Source organism: Pseudorca crassidens, chromosome 1 (assembly GCF_039906515.1).
Source record: "Pseudorca crassidens isolate mPseCra1 chromosome 1, mPseCra1.hap1, whole genome shotgun sequence".
NCBI classification, from domain to species: domain Eukaryota; kingdom Metazoa; phylum Chordata; class Mammalia; order Artiodactyla; family Delphinidae; genus Pseudorca; species Pseudorca crassidens.
The window spans coordinates 85,734,194-85,753,810 of record NC_090296.1 but is presented as its reverse complement, the minus strand read 5'-3'; the positions used below and the strand labels follow the sequence as shown (position 1 = coordinate 85,753,810).

The following is a 19,617-nucleotide window of genomic DNA, read 5'->3' as shown; positions in this document are numbered from 1 at the left end:
GCTCTTTCAGCTGAGAAACTTTCTGGAGCCTTAGCCATACCCTCTTAATTCCTTTAAACACTGTCGTGTATTACTAGTACCCACCTCACATAGATCTTCAGGCTTTAAGAGGGGACCACTTGCTGACCACTCACTGGGACACATGACAAAAAATAAAGAAGGCCAGCTAGTGACAGCAAAGGAGAGAGCCCTCCCAGCTGCTCTTCCTCCCTCCCCCAGTGCCGTGTATTCCACCCCAGTCACCTCTGCAGCAGCCTTCTACTGAGTGAGCCTTTATTGCTATCCGCTTGGTGCCAGACGCTGTACCGCGCACTGGGGATGCACAAAGAACAGGTGCAGTTTCTGCCCTGGAGGAGCTTGTGTTCTAACGAGGAAAACAGACATGAGTTTTGTTATCACAGAAATAAATAGAGAACAAGAGCTGGGATACTCACTCTGCGATGGGGACTGTCTATCAGAGTGTAAGGAGGATATCTGGCCTTGGCGTGTTGGGAAAGGCTCTCCAGAGGAAGAGACGTTGGAGCCGGAATCTGGAGGATGAATAGGAATTACCTAAGGGAAGCTCTGGGATGGGAAAGGAGAGACAATAAGGCGTTCAGAGGAGATTTGTGGAGAATAGAAAACGCTTGTGAAGAACAGTAACGTCTGGGCTTCTTCAGCCTTCACAGCACAAGGCTGAGGCAGTACTGTTTCCAGACCCGTGCACTGTGGTTAAATAGATGGGCCTGCAGTCTCCCCCACCTTCCCGGTAAAGGGGCTGTTGGAAGCAGACCAGAGGACTGTTTACTTACAGAGAGGAAATTCCTGACAGGGAGGGCACTAGGATGGATTCCTGTGGTCCCAGTGGCAGGTCAAGTTCCCTCGCCCTGGCCCTTGAAACAGAGGACGGTTCCTGGAGGCTTTGCTGGGAGGGAGAGGCTGGAGTGGATGCGTTGCTGCTGTCACTTCTCACTGGTAACTCTTTACAGCCCCTGAACAGGAGCAGTGGGGTTATGGCCATCCAGTGAACTGCCCCACTCCTGAAGCCAAAGAACGTTACACAGGCCCTAGGACACACCTGGGAGCTAGAAAGCAGAGGTCCCGTGACAGGGTTAAAGAAAGGGCTCCCCATGTCTATAAGCTCTCTCTTCTCATGCCGTCTGAGAAATGCTGATTTTGCAGCCTCCAACTACCGTGCTGTGCCTTCACCCATTCGTTCAGGGACTTAGTGGGCCATTAGGCCTCCCTGAGGCCTCCAAGAACATTGCACTTGTAGAAAAAGTCACAAATAACAGTTATAAATGGTTTTCTCCAGCTCCTTAGTGACTTTTGTTTTTGTTTTTGTTTTTGCGGTACGCGGGCCTCTCACTGTTGTGGCCCCTCCCGTTGTGGCGCACAGGCTCCAGACGCACAGGCTCAGCGGCCATGGCTCACGGGCCCAGCCGCTCCGCGGCACGTGGGATCTTCCCGGACCGGGGCACAAACCCGTGTCCCCTGCATCGGCAGGCGGACTCTCAACCACTGTGCCACCAGGGAAGCCCCTTAGTGACTTTTTCTTCTGCATATACAAACATACCTTTTTTAACAGAAATGAGATTGCCTTGCACATTTGCTACAACTTGATTTTTTGCCATAACAGCTATCATGGATCATTCTATGCCAGTATATTTAAATTACTTTATTCCTTTTGACAGCTGCTTAGGTTCTATCAAAGGGGCATAACGTCATTTATTTAACTGATTTGTGGATGTCGTGTGGTTAATAATTTTTCCCTCTTGCAGACAGCACTCCAGAGAGACATCTTTTGTGTATCTTTACACCTCAGTGCCAATAGATTTTTTTAAAAACCAATTTAGGACCATTAATTTGGCCCCATTAAACATTGCTCTGAAAATACAGTGTTTTATTTTAAAAGGAAAATAAAGCAAACCCACGTCCCACAGCTTTTTCAAGCTGCCTATGTTTCCACTGCTTCTTCTTCATGTCTGACGGAAGTATGCCAGAGATATATGTGGTCCTGGAAATTTTCTTTTTGCCTCTAAATTTTAGGACCCCTGGATTTTAGCTTCAGCCTTATCCATTCCTTTTCATTGGCAGGCCTTTGACCAATGCTAATCATCCATGTTCTTCAGGGTTTCTCCTGAGCTTAGTGATTCTAAGTGTCTTTCAACCTATAGCTCCTTCAGAGTAGTTAGCGTGGTGTAATGCTCTCAGGATGCTTTGAAGACAGTTCTTTTTAACACTTTATAATAACTGACTCATATCCTGACTTACTGTGGCATGTCCTTCTTCACATCCTATGCCCAGAAATAGCACATATGGTTCCAACCAGTCAGCTGGTCCCTGCCGCCCTGACAGACAGCAGCTGATGGGGAAGGACCCAGAGTGGCAAACAATGGCAGCACCGGGCACTGTGGCCAGGGTCCCCTGGCTTAGGTGCCGTACCGTGTTCGGGCACCGTGGCTGGTTGGAGTCACTTAGCTGACAGTTTCAACCCCAAAGAATATTAACCCCAAAGAATGTGTACTGTTTTAAAGCTGCTTCAGCTTAAACTATTGCAGACAGCGCTGCATTCTCACACATGCTCCCGTCTGCTTCCATCCCTCCAGCTCCTAAATCACAGCACCACCTCCACCAGTCATCTGTGTCAACACTGGATGAGGCATGGGGACAAAGTGTGACCCACAGAACATTTGAAACATCCGCCACTGACCTTATTGGTGGGGCTTTGCCTCCCTGACGGGTGTTTCATCTGTGAAAGAGGAAGGGGGCAGCTGCTGCCCCTCCGCTTGTCCCTTAGTGCAGTTGATGGATCAGCAGGCAGAGTCTCATCCAGCAGGTCCCTCTTACACATGTAGCGTCTCCTTGCAGTGTGTATTCACAATAGCAGTATGAGAACAGCCACCAGGTACTGAGCCCTTGCTGTGTTTCTACAGTGTGCTCTTCATTTAGGACTTGCTAAGTTAAACCTGCACATAGTCCTGCACAGACAGGAGCCCAGACCTGACTAGGGAACCCCTCGCCCTCGCTCCTCTGGGAAAGGGGAGCCTAACAGCGATGGTAAGAATTCTTTCCCCAGCTGCTGGGCAGATGGGCAACCAGGCTTGACATCCGGGGATTGGACAGAGTAAAAGCTGTTAACGAGGTGCTGCTTTTGGAGAACAAGCTGAGGGGATGTGTCCTTCAGGCAGTGGCTGCAGGCTGACGCTGCTGTGTGGACCTAGTCCACCCTCTAGCCTGCAGGGTTGTGCAGCCCTGGCTGAGCACACGCTGGGCAGACAGTGCAGCTACAGGAGGAGGTGATGAGCATGGGGTGACTGCAGAGCACCCCCAAGAAGACCTGCTGACTGCATCACACTCAAGAGTTCTCCCCATCTGCATGGAATGAGGCAGATGGCAGGTGGGGCAGTGGAGCGTCGTGCTACTTTGCTGGTGGTCGAACAGGGAAGGAGGGACCTAAGCTGGGGAGCTGGCCTCATCATCACTGGCAGCCCTTGGGCACCCCCAGGGAACTGCCCAGGTACCCCGAGCTCTGGGAACCAGATGGCCTAGTGAGGGTATATCTCCAGGAAGGAGTCCTGAACCCAGGTTCAGTCGCGTGCCTCCCCTTACCTGTGGCTCCCTTCTTCCTTGTTCATTCTTCTCTCTCGTGACGTCATAAGCCTGCTTCCTTTTTACTCTGTGCTGAGTAGAGGGGGCAAGTGTGATTACACGGAGGACGTTGCTCTTCTCTTGGCCAAAGTCATAGGTGACCAGAAGAAACAGTTGACATTTCTACATGATGATTCGTATTTTGGGGTGTTCAGTTTGAGGCAGAATATGGCAAACCCACTCTTATGTTAGAAGTGACCTTTACCAGTTAGAATGTGTCTTAGCACAGCCTTCTCATCAGCAGGTCCTTAACATGGACCCTAGAAGTCAGGTCCCTGCTCTATGCTCCAGAGTGAAACAAGAATGCATAGTCAGCATTGGAGGGGAGTAAATGTTGTCTAAATCTCCTCTTTGGGAGTTCTATAAATAAAACCCCCTAGAGTAATTGATTTTGAAGCAATTTTTAGTATACTACTCCATATGGAAACCCATTACCCTTCTGACGTTCCTTGGTTTAATTATAGTTAACAGAAAATCTTTAGGAACAGAAGGGTGAGCTTAGATACTAACTTGTAGTTTTCTTGCCTGACATAGAGAATTCCCATCAAGCAGGAATTAAAATATTCTGATATATTTTTAATAGTAACTTTATTCTACTGAAGTAAGAGCTACCTAAAATTCCTACAAGCTTTTCTTGATTCTTTTCTTGTAGCCAATAAAGAAATGTTTGAGTTCTTAAGATTTTCTAAGTTATTTTCTTGAAGTGGGTGGGTGAAATCTGACCAGGTTCAGTCTTGAGAACGTCCTTTGCCCTGATGATGGCGTCCAGATTTTTGATTCTATGTGATAAGAAAAGAGCACATTTATCCACACATCCTTATTTTCATTCCCAATCTCTTATTATTCCGGCTCCTGAACTGTTTGCTTCCTAAAATACTGTTAGTGTCGTGCTGAACCTAAACATCATCTAGGATTTATTTCTGGACTTGGCATGAACACAGGTGTGTTCCCAACTGCGTGGTACAAACCTCTGGGTTCTGGCTGCAATTATAACGTCCCTGTCTGACAAGGAGAAGACTGTGAAAAATTCTAATGTGGCAGCTGGTGTACTTGTCCATCTACTTAGCACATAAGCATTTGGAAGGTGCTATTTTAGCAGCAAGTAATTATTCCTGTGGTTTCCTGAGAGCATGAGGTTTTGTGTAGCCTTCAACAGACTTGACTTTGATAACAAAAATAGTACAGTTTTTCCCTTTTAAAAATTTAAATAACTCTAGAAGAAAAAAACTCTTGATCTGAATTTTCCAACAGATCTACCAGCAGGTCGGACCTAGGACCTAGGACCAGCAGCTTGTCAAATGAAAGTCTAAGAGCACCTTCTTCTGATGTTTAAGCCCTTCTCTCTATAAGCCTTTCTCATTATAAATCAGTGAATAGAACTGAGAAGACAGTGAAAAATAGAAGGGCAGAAAATGTCCTGCTAGTAAAAGCAATCAATGATGATAATGAATGAAACAGAAGAGATCTAACTGTGCTTCAAATAACGTAACAGGCCATAACATTAGCTTCAAAATCATTGATTAATGTCTTAACATTTACATATAGACATCCTTATGTCCTCCTGATTTTGGTAGCATTAAGGAAAGCACTCAAGAATAAAAAAGGCATCTGAATACTGACAGGTACACGTGAGCAGGTCATTTCAAGGATATGCCAACACAGTGGAGGTGCCCAAACATAACATCACAAAAGAATTGACAGAACAGGAAACAGGGAATGGAAATCCAACTGGTAATCATTAAAGATGCTAAAAAAATAGCGATGACGAAAACTGTAATCAGGGAAGTCCAAACACACCTACCTGACACGTTTCTTGAGCTTGAAAGACAAAAGACCGGATTTTGAAGGCTATGCAAGACAGGAGAGAGATCATTGAGAAAGGTCCAGATAAGAGTGACTTCCCCTCTTGTGCTCTGGGAACAGGGAGGACTAGAGCGGAAAACACACATACACGGAGGAATGAGTCTTTTTCACTAGAAGAGTGAGAAGGCTTCGAGCGAGATATTAGCCAGGTCCAACAGCGGCAGAGGCTCTTCTGAGAAGCACCTGGAGAGCTGAGAGCTGGAGGCTGAAGAGACCGGCGGCTCCCAGGGCCAGGCGGTTATGGTAGGTGCTTCCTGTACTTCAGGTGGACCACACAGCCCAAGGCTGGACTTCACAGAGAGTTTCTGAGGGGGGCCTGCCATGCCTGCCGAGTACCCCAGGAGAAGTTCAGGCCTTCCTTGGGTAGTATTATAAATAAGAGTAGAAATAATCATTAAATAAAGGGGGAGTCGAGGCAGCACTATCCCCTCCTTCATTCTGTTCACCACCACCCAATACAGACACGGCTCAGGACCATCTCAGCATCTCAGACTGCGGTCACCTGAGCTCACTGGACATGTGACCCTCATTACAGGTGCTACTCCTGTCCCTGCCTTCCCATCCTGTGGTTGGTACAGGGTGGTATTTTGTTTTTTGTTTTTTTTTTCAGTTTTATTGAGATAGAATTGACATATGGCACTGTATAAGCTTAAGGGGTACTGCATAAGGATTTGACTTACATACATCATGAAATGGTTACACAATAGGTTTAATGAACATCCATCATCGTACACAGATACAACATTAAAGAAATAGAAAAAATTCTTTTCCTTGTGATGAGAACTCAACTTTCATTTATAACATACAGCAGTGTTAATTATCTCTGTCATGTCGTACATTATATCACTAGTAGTTATTTATCTTATAACTGGAATTTTTTACCTTTTGACTATCTTCATCTAATTCTCCCTCCTCCCACCCTGGTACAGGGTTTCTTAATTTATTGTTTTGTTTCTGGGGTTTTGGGTTTACGACTGTTCAGGCTCTCTTAGCTCCTGTCCCTGTCCACTGCAGCTCCTCCCAGCTTTAAGGCATCCCCAGGCTTCATCAGCATGCCCTTCTACCATCGCCCTTGGATCCAGAAGTTGAGCAGACAGGACCCAAGGTGGAGCCTTGAGGTACTCCAATAGAGACTGCCCTCCACGTTGACAGCAGTTCATTAATGAACAAGTTCAGTCGAGATGCAATGAGCTCCTGTGTGCCAGGTACTAAGCTAGGAATTGGAAGCATAAAGATGACAAGGTACCGCCCCTGCCTTGGAGTTGCTACAGCCTAGTGTGGTCATCCAGCCAGTCACTGATGCACCAGATTGTTCTGAAAGAAAGCTGTCACCTACATAGAGAATTATTATCCATTCAGCAAACACTAGGCAAAAAAGATGGACACGGTCACTGCCCTTATGGAATTTACATTCTGATGGGAGAGTCAGACAAGAAAAGCAGGTAAACAAATGAATAAAATCATTGTAAATAGTGATGAGTGCCAGGAAGGAAATAGATAAGGCATTGAGCTCAATGAGAAGGGGTGTGGTGGGAGGACCACAGTCTCGGAAGGTGGCGGAGGCCTGTGGCTGAAAGTTCAGAAGACGGTGGCCTTGCAGAGGTAGGCAGGTCAAGGTTTTGCAGGTTTTGACTGACCATGTTGTCTATTCAGATATTTTCCACCTGATCTATAAAGGCTATATAAAAGAATAGACTTTCAAGTATCAGATATTTACCCATGGATTTCAATTCCTGCATATTCATGTTTTTTTCTGAGGCCTTTTTTTAGAACCTACACTATTCAGTCTGTAAACCCAGAGTCAAACATGTTGCTTTCCTAGGTCCAGTCAAGGGACTGAAGTCCCTGTGGGCTGTCCTATGTCATATAGCGAGAAACAAGCGGGCAGGAGAATTGGACTTCCTGGGTTCCAGTTTAGCTCAGCCATCTACCAGCCATGCAGCCTTGGGAAAGTTGTGAATCTCTGTGGGAAATGAGGGTAATAAGAGTACCTACTACATAATGCTGTTGTAACTGAGTTAATACCTAGAAAGCAGAAAATAATACCCAGCCTAGCACATAGTAAGTGCTCAGTAAATGTTAGCTGTTATTATTACTCTCACCATCTCAATGTGGTGGTGGTGGTACAGGCCAGAGTTTTCAAAGGCTGAATTTAATATTGGTTGGTACTGGTTTCTTGCCTCTTAAAGTCTTCTGTCTCAGAGTAGGGGAAATTTTTGTCAAGTTATTTGAAATGTGGAATTTGTTGGTCAGGGACTGAATATGCTGTGTTTGGCTAAGCGTTTTTACCTTTTTTCCCTGTACCTCGGTCATTTTATTGATAATTAGCTTTTAACTTTTGAAATCACATGTCTCTCTCGAAGTGGAAAAGGGACAACACTAATTGATCATCTGGTTTAAAAAATATTTGGTGGAAAAAGAATTTTAAAATAATGGACAGATATTGTGTGTGTGATCTTTTTGGCACTCCTTTATTTTAGAAGTGATGGTATAAAAAGCAGTGGGTAATAGTAGGGGCGTGCTAGAGACTATTCATTCAACACACATTTATATTGATTGCCTGCTGGGTGCCAAGCACAGTCCTGGATTCAAAAGGAATGAGGCACAGCCCCTGGCCCTGGTGCACACCCTTGGCTGGGGTGGATGGACCTGCAAACAAGCCACTCTGACCCTGTGCATTACAGGAGTTCTGAACAAGAAGTGGAATATGGGAAGTAGGCTGTCGGCAAAGCTGCTAAGGGAAGGGACTCTTCTTCCCCTTTTTTAAAAAATCTGCATTTTCTCTCTCTCTGAACAATTCAGTGGGTTTTTTTGTTTGTTTGTTTTTGTATATTTACAGAGTTGTGCAACCATCACCATAATGAATTTTAGAAAATTTTCATCACCCCAAAAAGAAACATTGTTCTCATTAGCAATCGCTACCCATTCTCCTCCCCCCAGACCCTGGCAACCACTAATCTACCTTCTGTCTCTGGATTTACCTACTCTGGACATTTCATATAAATGGAATCATACAGCATGTGGCCCTTGTGTCTGGCTCCTTTCACTTAGCATAATGTTTTCAAGGTTCATCTGAGTCAAACAGTGCTTCATTCCTTTTTATGGTTGAATAAAAATTCCATTGTACAGCTGTACCACGTTTTATTCATTCATAAGTTGGTGAACATTCGGGTTGTTTGCACGTTTTTGGCTATTTTGAATAATGCTGCTCTGATCATTCATGTATGGGTTTTTGTGAAAATGTGCATTCTTGGGGCTTCTCTGGCGGTCCAGTGGTTAAGACTCTGCATTTCTACTGCAGGGGCCATGGGTGGGTTCGATCCCTGGTCGGGGAACTAAGATCCCACATGGCGCAGGGCACAGGCAAAAACAAAAGAGAGTGAGAAAACGTATGTTCTTGATTCTCTTGGGTATAAATCTAGGAGCAGAATTGCTGAATCATATGGTAACTCAGTATTTAATGTTTTGAGAAACTGCCAGACTGTTTTCCAAAGTGACTGCATCATTTTATATTTTCATACACCAGTAGTGTACGAGGCTTCCAGTTTCTCCACATTCTCATCAACACTGTCATTTTGCTTAGAGCCATCTTCATAGGTATGAAGGGGTATTTCACTGTGGTTTCAATTTGCATTTCTCTAATGGTCAATGATGTTGAGCATCTTTTCATGTGCATTGTGGCCACTTCTATATTTTCTTTGAAGAAATGTATATATAGAGGCTTTGCCCGTTTTTAATTGGATTATTTGTCTTTTAATTGTTGAGTTTTAACATTCTTTATTTTTTTAATTTATTTATTTTCATTTTTGGCTACGTTGGGTCTTTGTTGCTGTGTGCGGGCTTTCTCTAGTTGTGGCGAGCAGGGGCTACTCTTCGTTGCGGTGTGTGGGCTTCTCATTGCGGTGGCTTCTCTTTTTGCGGAGCACGGGCTCTAGGCATGTGGGCTTCAGTAGTTGTGGCATGCGGGCTCAGTAGTCGTGGCTCACGGGCTCTAGAGCACAGGCTCAGTTATAGCACATGGGCTTAGTTGCTCCACGGCATGTGGGATCTTCCCGGACCAGGGCTCGAACCTGTGTCCCCTGCGTTGGCAGGCGGATTCTTAACCGCTGCGCCACCCGGGAAGCCTGAGTTTTAACATTCTTTATACGTCGTATGTACTAGTCAAATATATGACTTGCAAATATTTTGTCTCATTTTCTGGGTTGTCTTTTCACTTTCTTTATGGTCTAACCTGAAGCATTAAAAGTTCTTAATTTTAATGAAGTCTGATTTATCTGTTTAAATTTTTGCCACTTGTGCTTTTGTCCTAACCCAAGCTCATGAAAATTCACTCCTATATTTTTCTAAGAGGTTTATAGTTTTAGCACTTACATTTAGGTCGTTAATCCATTTTAAGTTAATTTTTGTATATGGTGTGACTTTAGGGCCCAACTTCATTCTTTCACATGTGTGTATCTAGTTGTCCCGGCACCATTTGTTGAAAAGACAGTACTTTCCCCACTGAATTGTCTTGGCACCCTTATTGAAAATCAGTTGGCTATAAATGTGGAGGTTTATTTCTGGACTCTCAATTCTATTTCATTGATCTGTATGTCTGACCTTATGATGCAGCTCTCCTTGATCAGAGACTCCAGATAAATGCGTGAGTTCATCAACCCGCAAGGTCAGGGCCGTACAGGATGAGGTGAGGATAAAGTGAGTTGATGTGACATCTTGTCACGGTACCTGTCTGGTGCACAGTCAAGGGAAAGATAACCTGGCTCCCCTAACTATTGTTATTCTCCTCGAGACAATGGAAGGAGGCTGCAAGAACGGGAAGATGTGTGAGCTCTGAACCCTTTGGAGGAATGTGAGTCATGCCTGTGGCTGGAGTGTGTGTATGTGGCGGGTGGATGCACACGTCAGGAGACTGGGTTTATCCTGGAGGCTGCGTGGAATACCTGAGGAGTATGAGGTAGAGGATGACATGGTAGAGAATTCTGTAGGAATTCTGAGGAGTAGAACTTACTTATGTCCACAGGCTTGGATCATGAAGCCATTTTTATATTTAGAGCTTGAGCTCAATGACTTGTCTCTGAGCTTTGTTTGAATTTGGCAACAACAGAAAAGGGTGCATCCCCAGTGCCTGGGGCTGAGTGCTGATGAATGTGTTGGCAGACCCTGTTTTCTGGCCAGAGCTCAGGCCAGTCTGAGGTTGGGTTGTGAGGTCCTGGACATCACTCGCTTCTTGGGCCTCCAACAGGAAATCCTGCTTTCTTTTTGTTTCGGGGAAGTTTGCTGACAAACACATTCAGACTCCTTTTCCGCCAGTGCCACAGGAAATTCCACACCACGAGTGTGACTCCTTCTGCCCCTACTGTGAGTGCGTCACGACCATGACTCAGAATGGCATTTGCCAAGCCCTGGAAGATATCTTTAGTTTTTGTTAATACCTTAAATGCATACTCGATCGTGAGAAATGACTGCTTCTACCCAAACTTTAAACCAACCTAGACTTTTAAATAAAAAACGATTTTTTTTTTTTTAGTTGGAGAAAGAGTACTTCTCTTACTTCCCATAGAGAGCAGCTCATGATCATAAAACATTTAATAGACATTGGGATACAGAGATTAATTAGAGAAAAGGTTTGCTCCTTACTCTTTTGAGTGCTAATAATATAGCTGACACTTGCACGGTGCATTGTTAAGTGTTTTCCATATATTATTAACTCATATGCTCCTTACAAAAGCTGTATGAGGTAGGAACTGCTCTCCCATTCTACAGGAGAGAAGACTGAGACACAAAGAATTTAAGTCCACAGTCCTATAGCTAGCGTGGTAGCCAGTCTCCAAAGATGCCTCTTGCTCCCACCTCTGCCAACCATGAACCACGCCTTCCAGTATTCATGCCCTTGAATCTGGGATGGCCTCTGGCTCACTTTTTGATCAGTAGAAATCAGCAGAAGTGATGCTGTATGACTTCCCACGTCTAAGTCATAAGAAGCCCTGAAGGTTCCACCTGGAGCTCTTGGCATGTTTATTCTCGGGAAGCCAACCACTATTTTAAAAGTCCAGCTGCCCTGAGACCACCATACTGTGAGGGAAGCCTAAGCTAGAGGCTCAGGCAGCCTCTGACTGGCCCAGCTGAAATAGGAGCAAAGCTGTGGAGGACCAGCTCAGTTGAGCCTTAAGATGATTCCAGCCCCAACTGCCACCTGACTTTCACCTCATGGCAGACCCCAATCGAGACCCGCCCAGCTGAGCCCAGTCAACCCTTAGACGGGATGTTAACCACAAGAGGCAATGACATAAACACCCCTGCCCATCTGTCTGTCTGTCTGTCTCTCTCTCTCTCTCTCTCTCACTCTCACACACACACACACACACACACACACACTGAGAAGACAGCACTGGGGAAAGGTACCACATGGGGCACATTTCCACATAACTGACACTTCTCCCCTATACACACCAAACCTCCTGGTTTTTTTTCCTTTAGTGGTTTTTGGTAGTAGTCTTTGGGAAAGATAGTACATGCTGCCCTGCATTCTCATTCCAAGTGTAGTGGGGGACTTCCCTGGTGGCGCAGTGGTTAAGAATCCGCCTGCCAATGCAGGGGACACGAGTTCAAGCCCTGGTCCAGGAAGATCCCACATGCCGCAGAGCAACTAAGCCCGTGCGCCACAACTACTGAGCCTGCGCTCTAGAGCCCGTGAGCCACAACTACTGAGCCCGTGTGCTACTAAAGCCCGTACACCTAGAGCTTTTACCCTGCAACAAGAGAAGCCACCACAATGAGAAGCACACACACCGCAATGAAAGAGTAACCCCTGCTCGCCGCAACTAGAGAAAGCCCGTGTGCAGCAATGAAGACCCAACACAGCCAAATAAATAAATAAAATCTTTTTAAAAAAAAACAAAAAGGGTAGTGGGAAGAGGAAGAAGCTTCCTTACGTTGAATGTCCACCCTGCACCGTGCTCTGCTAGGTCCTCTTTGTCCATTGCTCATGCACATACCATGTGTCAGGTACCAGGCGCTTTAGTGTTAACAGCACCAAGATAGACCCTGTTGCTGCTTTCTGAAACATACGGGGGTGGAGGGGGGTGGTTGAGGTAGATGGATGAGCTAAAATGCAGAACAAATGAAGTTGACACAAAAACTTGAAGGAAACAATTGCAGAGTCCCACAGCAAGCGTAGTCCTTCTTTTTTTTTTTTTTTTTGATCCTAGTTCCCCGACCAGGGATCGACCCCGTGCACCCTCTGCAGTGGAAGCACTGTGTAGTCTTAACCACTGGACCGCCAGGGAAGTCCTGAGTGGTCCTACTTTAGATGGGTAGTGAGAGGGGATCTCTCCGAGGAGGTGGCATTTAAGCTCAGACCTACAGAATGGAGGGGCTGGCCTGGCAGAGAGTTGGGGGAAGGGCATTGCAGGCAAAGGCCAGAGGGAGCGGGCAGGTCAGGGAAGGCTGGAGGCTGGGGAGTGGCCGGGAGGTGGTGAGCAGTGAGGTCAGGAGGGGCTGCTGGTGGGAGCTGTTGGCCTTAGGGAAGCACGCAGATTTTATTCTGAGAGGAACAGAAGGATTATCTTTTTTGACCTTCTGTTGATTGCCCAGAATTATCTCTGTGAACAGCCAGGTGTTCGTACTGGGCAGTCACAGGTCCAGCCCGGCTCTGCCACTCAGTTTCTGTGTGTTCGTTTGGTTGGTGGCTGGTTGGCCTTCTCTTCCCTTGATGCCAGGTTGTCGCTGTCGTTTCTTCTTCTGTCATACCTGTTCTCAGGTACCGTCTCCCCTCTGCTCCCCTTCTACCCTGTGAATGATGCACTGAAGCCCTAGAGCAGTGATTCTCGGGCTCCAGGGAACTTGTTAATATGCTATTTCCTGGCCTCAAGCACAATTTGGGGGATCTGGAGTGAGACGCAGAAAACGGTGTGTCCAGGGGTTCTGGTGCAGGAGGTCCCCACTTTTAGGAATCTGGGGTAGCGCTGAGCCTGCCCACTCCTGTGCTCTCTGCCACCTCCAAACCAGGTGAAAGAAGAGATGATCACAAACTTGGAAAATCTACCAAAATGGACTTGAGCTGTGTCCCACGTCCCTTTCACCAGTGTGAAAGGATAGGGCGGAGGATGTAAGTGGTCGGGGGTGGTCTTTTGGGTGGGGTGAGAGGCAGCGCAGCGCTGGGCTGGGATCTCTGACTAACCAACATCCTCCCAGGTGAGGGCTTTGACAGGGAGCAGAGGTAACTTTACCCCACAGTGGTCACCAGGTAATCAGGTGACTCTAGCCTCGTGAGCATCTGACAGGGGCTCCTGGCCTGACACTGCTGTCCTCTGCCTGTGCGTTCACTCCATATAAGAGCACCCCCAAACCATTCTAGACTTCTTTGGAAGTTAGAGTTTTTAGAACCTCTAGAGAAAAATAAGGAGATTTTTTTTAAAGATTCTCATTTATATTTTCAAATGTTTAATAACTTCACTGCTATAATGGGGACATCCTTGTTATATAACCTCCATCCCTAATGTTATGTATGGCAAAAGCTCTCTGCCCTACCATCACTGTGCACCCATGGGGGCCCCCCCCAGACTGGAGGGTAGGAGTGATCGATTGTAAATGCAGGGTTCTAGGTGGCAGAAGAGCAGTATCATATGAGAAACACTGGCCTGGGACATTTTTCCATTTCCCTGGCTCTTCCACTGACCAGCTGGGTGACCTGGGCAAGTTATTCCACCTTTGTGAGCCTTAGTTTCCTCCTCTGTAAAATCATGTCAATACCTGAGTGGTCCATAGGCATTAGCTCTGAAACATGCTCAGAGTGAGAGGACCCAGAGTGGACAGAGGGCAGGTTCAGGCGCCCGTGCTGGTGGGGAGGCATCTCCAGCTAGTGGACGTAGAAACATGCTGAAAAAATAGCGGCACTTTCAGGGCATCTTTGTTTTCCATCATTGTGGGCCCTGGAGGAGGCTGACCTGAGCTCAGATCTCAGCACCCCCTACCTTACTGTGGGACCCTCTGAGCCTCAGTTTACACTTTTATAAAGTGAGGAAACCCCCCACCCCAGTTCTTGGAAGATAAGGCGACATAACATGTACAGGCCATTTGGCATACAGTCGTATTGAAGAACTGTTGGTGATGGTAGTCTTGTTCACTTCCTGGAACTGGGGTGGTCCCCAAAAGACCCACCAGGATCGCAGGGTCAGCTCGGCCAAGTGCCCCAGAATTACCCCGGAGAGTAGATCTCACCCCCCACCACTTACATCCTCCGCCCTATCCTTTCACACTGGTGAAAGGGACGTGGGACACAGCTCAAGTCCATTTTGGTAGGTTTTCCAAGTTTGATGGCAGAGAGCACAATAGACTTGACAGTAGATCTGTAGAAAGGGTGCTGAGAGAATGCAGCTACGGAATGCCGTTGCGGGGAACCTGCTTCAGAGAATGACCCAGAGGAGGTGTCCTCTCGTGGCAAGGGCCCCGACTCTTGTCACGTTTCCAGTTCTTTTTGCCATAATCCTCTTTCTGGTGTCTGGGGGTATTTCTCACATGTGCCGTGACACTTTCCTCTAGAAACCTCCAAATTCATCAGGATTCTTGTCGTCTCTTTCTCAAAACCATCCCCTGTTCGAATCCAAATCACGCTGCAAAGCACAAGTCCGACCACTTACTCAGCGTTTCGCCTGTCTCAGGTACTCTTCGGAAGGACCACCGTTTTGTGTGGATGTGTGCACATGTTGAGATGAAAAGTTCAAGTGACAGAAAGTTAAATGGTGAAGAACATTTGTCCCATCCACATTCCCAGTTCCTCTCCTAGAGCAAAACCCAGCAGCAGCCTCTTGGGCTTCCTCTGAGTAAGAAGGTCCTCTGCTCACTGCTCTGCACCAAGATTTTTCCACTTAGTAAATCTTGGAGCGCAGCCAGGTCGGAACTTTAGCGCTGCCTCCTTCATATTCCATCGTGTAGCTGTGCCAGAATTCATAGCTGGTGTCCTTTGGATGGATGACATTCAGGCGGTTTCTAATCTTTTTTTTTTTTTTTTTTTTTTTTTGCGGTATGTGGGCCTCTCACTGTTGTGGCCTCTCCCGTTGCGGAGCACAAGCTCCAGATGTGCAGGCTCCGGACGCACAGGCTCAGCGGCCATGGCTCGCGGGCCCAGCCGCTCCGCGGCATGTGGGATCTTCCCGGACCGGGGCACGAACCCGTGTCCCCTGCATCGGCAGGCGGACTCTCAACCACTGCGCTACCAGGGAAGCCCGGTTTCTAATCTTTTACTGTTACAGACAGTGCCACAGAATACAGACAGTTTTGCACACACAGTGCAAGTATATACAGTTTGCACAGTCGTGTAACTGTAAGATACACTCCTAGCAGTGGCATTGCTGGATCATAAGGAACTGTGGTCTTTTTACTGTGTTAACTGAGGCCAGAATGCCCTCTCTAGAAGATGTGCCCGTTTACATTCCCACCAACAATACAGAAGTGCCTGTTTCCACACATCCTCCCCAATTGAGGGCATTACCGATTTTGTTTTCATCTTCGCTTTATCTTTGCATTGTCTGATAGGTGAATGGCATCTCATTATAATTCTAATTTCACTTCTCACTGTTCTTGTGGTTGAACATCTTTTCATATTTACAGATCTTCTCAAAGCAGTTCCTTTCCGGAGATATTTGACCATTTTGAAATACTGTTGGTAACTACATGGACTTTCATTTAATTAAATGAGTCTTTTTTTAAAATAAAGACCCCAATGTGGGCTTACCTGGTCCCCCCTGACTTGATCTGTCTTCCTATCTGTGACATAAACTCAGAAGTAACTATCTCTGAGTAATGGTTTGGCTTTCAGAGTGGGTTAGCTGATAACTTAGTTGCTGGAGCTGGTGTTCATTGACTGGCTGTTGTCCAAATGCTCACAGAACACTCACTCCACGCTGGGAATGTTTAAAAGGAGGAACAGGGCAGGGCAGGGGGTCGGGGTCAGAGGTCACTTGCAAGTCATTTGTTGATCCAAAGTTGTCACCCTCTGGGTTTAACATTTCTCTGCGGAAAATTATGACTTGAAGAAACATTGTCTGTTTGCCCTTCTGAACCACAAAATGACAAGATGCATTGTCCAAGTTGAAGCCTTGTTTGTAAATATTTGGCCTCATCACACTTGGGTGGAGTCTATATACCGTTGACATTTTGCCTCAAGAAAATCCAGTACGAGTACAAACTGCCTTTGTCTGATTTATAGACGTATTGTATGAGACCTTCTTACCTGAGGTACACAAAGCCCACTTGAAAATGAGGAAGGGGCAATTTCCACGTGCGTGACACTTGATTCCTGGATTCTGTTAATTATAGTATTAGAAGGTTGAATCTGATGACTTCCTCAGCATCCTTGAAAGTCTCAAATTCTGTGACTTTTCCTCTGGTAATTTCTTTCAGCATAGAGGAGTTTGGAATTAAATGGCAAGGAAATTAATCTTTCAGGGCAACTAACTGCTGCTGTGGAAACATGCAAGGACCTTCAGATCAGCCCAAAATGCCATAGCACATGAGTCCAGTGGAATGAATATAATAAAATGAAATGTGTTCCTTGCTAATCTTATCCCCTAGAGTTAGTCACTGAATATTCCTGTAACCATCCAGATGGTTTTACATTCTTATGCTGGTAATGGAACTTGATGGTATCTACTAACAGGCACTAAATGGATTTTCCTGAGAATTTGACATTTTGTTTCAGAAAAGCTTGATATTCAGAACCACCATATATATCTTTAAGATTTGAAGGAATCCATATTGATCATCTGACCCATCTGATAGAAGTAGAAACTGAGGCCATGTAAAGTGAAATGGCTGAACCAGGCTCCAGGACATGTAGGTTTTTCCTAGTAGATTTTCACCAACTTCTCTCTTCAGCAAAGAGCCTCAAATGCCGTGTACTATTGCTGTCTTTTTCTAGGGCTCAGACCTGCTTCTTAACCTAATTTTTAACCTGAAATGGAAAATGAAATATGAAACCCAATTTTCCCTTTGGCTTGGTCACATGACCAGAAGCAGCCGCGTTCACCGTGCTAAAAGTTCAGGTAGAGCCTTTCTCAGTTCCCCATCTGTCCATGGTATGCTGTGATTTCGTGATGTGTGAGCTCTTCGGGGTCACATGGCACCATCTGCCCCATCGTTATCTTCACAACATCCCCCAGAGGAAGGAGAGACAGGCTGTGGGGCTAGCTTGTTTATTTTAGGAGGAAACAGGCACAGAAAAGTTAATTCACAAGGTCTTGGACTAAATTCCAAAGGGAGAGGAGTGGGAAGAGAAACTAGAGGATAAACAACACCAAGCCCACCCCAGGACAGGCTCAGTCCTTGGTTTAATTTAAAATGTGGTGTGTTCAGTGGCCAGACCACCCTCAGTCCAGGCACGGGGAGGCAGGGAACTCTGTAACTGCGGGGATATTCTTGTAGCCAGTTACATTCTCCAAGCGGTGACCATCACCGTCTGAAGACTTTGAGAGGAACGTACATTGAACCTCCACAAAAAGAGGTGACTGCTGTGCAGATGTGGAGGCTGTGGTGTCCGTCCTCTCTGAGAGTCTTGTTGGGTCCGGGAAGGGGCTTAGTATCAGCTCACCCCCACGCCACCTACCCCACTGTGTGTGTCTGGTCAGCTGCGAGGAGGAGAAAGCCGGCTGGAGAAGAGAGGGGAGGTGGGGAGGGAGGCAGGAGCAGTGTCTGTACTCATTGCACACCTGTGTGTTCCCACTGTTCTTCGGGCACAGCTGAAGGGGGACTGCCTCTGTCCACAGCGGGGTGTGTAGCAAAGACACCACCCGCAGGGTTTCTTGAGATGGCAGTAAGCTGGAAAGCACTAGAAATCCAGACCCTAGTTGTAAACACCAGTACAGAAGGAAGGGAATGCCACCTCAATAATACTGCTAGCCCAGTCCTATATGGGCCAATGATTTTTTCCATGTTTATTTTTTTATTACAAAAATAATATATGTTCATCATAAAACACTTTAAAACTACTTTTTAAAAGACCAAAAAGAAGAAAATAAAAATCACCTCTAATCCCACCATCGTGGTGTACACACAGTGCAGCGCAGTGGATAAAATTGCAGGCTCTGGGATCAGCGTCCCTGGGTTTGAATCCTGGCTCCCCTGGGAAACAGCTGTGTGGCCTTGGGTTAAGTTTATTTTTTTTTCTGAGGAATAAATCAAATTTATTGAGCACCTACTATGTTCAGTGGTAGATCCTGGGTGTAAGGTGGTAAATGGAATGAGGGGTGGTGTTTGCCCTCAGAATTTCTGTCGTATAATCAGCAAATAAATATATCATTATAGAGAATAAGTGTTATGGAAGAAACATCACTGATGCTGGAAGAATATGTCACAGGGAAGCTGACTTAGGGTACAATGTTCTGCGTTAGGCTTTTGGGTTCTAGACATGATGACAGTCTCATCTAGAGAACAGGCTGTGGCAGAGAACAGACCCTCTCAGGAGGTGGGGAGGTCCAGCTCCGCTCGGGTTGGGGAAGGCCTCCTGGGGGAAGTGCCCCAGAGGGATGGGTAACTGGAGATGGGAAAGAGGGAAGGCATCCCAGGCAGAAGGGAAAGTCAGAGGCAGGGAACTGCAGGATGCTTTGGAGGAGCAGCAAAGAGCCCAGTGTGGTTTCTGGGGTGGGGAGGGTAGTTTAGTATGAGAACTGTGAGAAAAGGCTGGGGAGGTAAGCTGGGGCTAGTCGCCAAGACTCTGTAGACATTTATTCTAGAAGTAATCAGGGACTCACAGTTGGGGAGATTATCTGAGTTCTGAGAAGGGGTGGGGATCATTTGAGGGCTGGATGGCAAAGGACGGAGCCCGGGGACAGGAAGGGCAGTTAAGGGCACTGCCAGCACTCTCAATGCTGTCTGGACAGTCTGTGCTGGACAACTGACTAGGTGCTGGAGGGACACAAAGATGGACATGACACCTCGGGGAACTCTGGGAGAGGGGCCGGTGTTACACGAACCAACACCGTAGGTGCTGGGGAAGGGATATGAATGCCCTGCTTGCAACGGAGCTGCTAGCTCTGGGAGGAGCAGGCCAGGGCCCCGCCAAAGAGGAGGAGAGGTCTGAGCAGAGTCCTGGGCTGTGGCCGGCTGGGCGAGTGGCCTTGCCCACCCCAA

General features: G+C 46.5%; 1 protein-coding gene across 1 annotated transcript in view; it reads left to right on the top strand.

Annotated features, from left to right (window-relative positions):
• The window catches only part of EHD4 (EH domain containing 4), an 89,653-nt gene that overhangs the window by 41,802 nt on the left and 28,234 nt on the right, over positions 1 to 19,617 (top strand). The gene's annotated exons all lie outside the window — the stretch shown is intronic.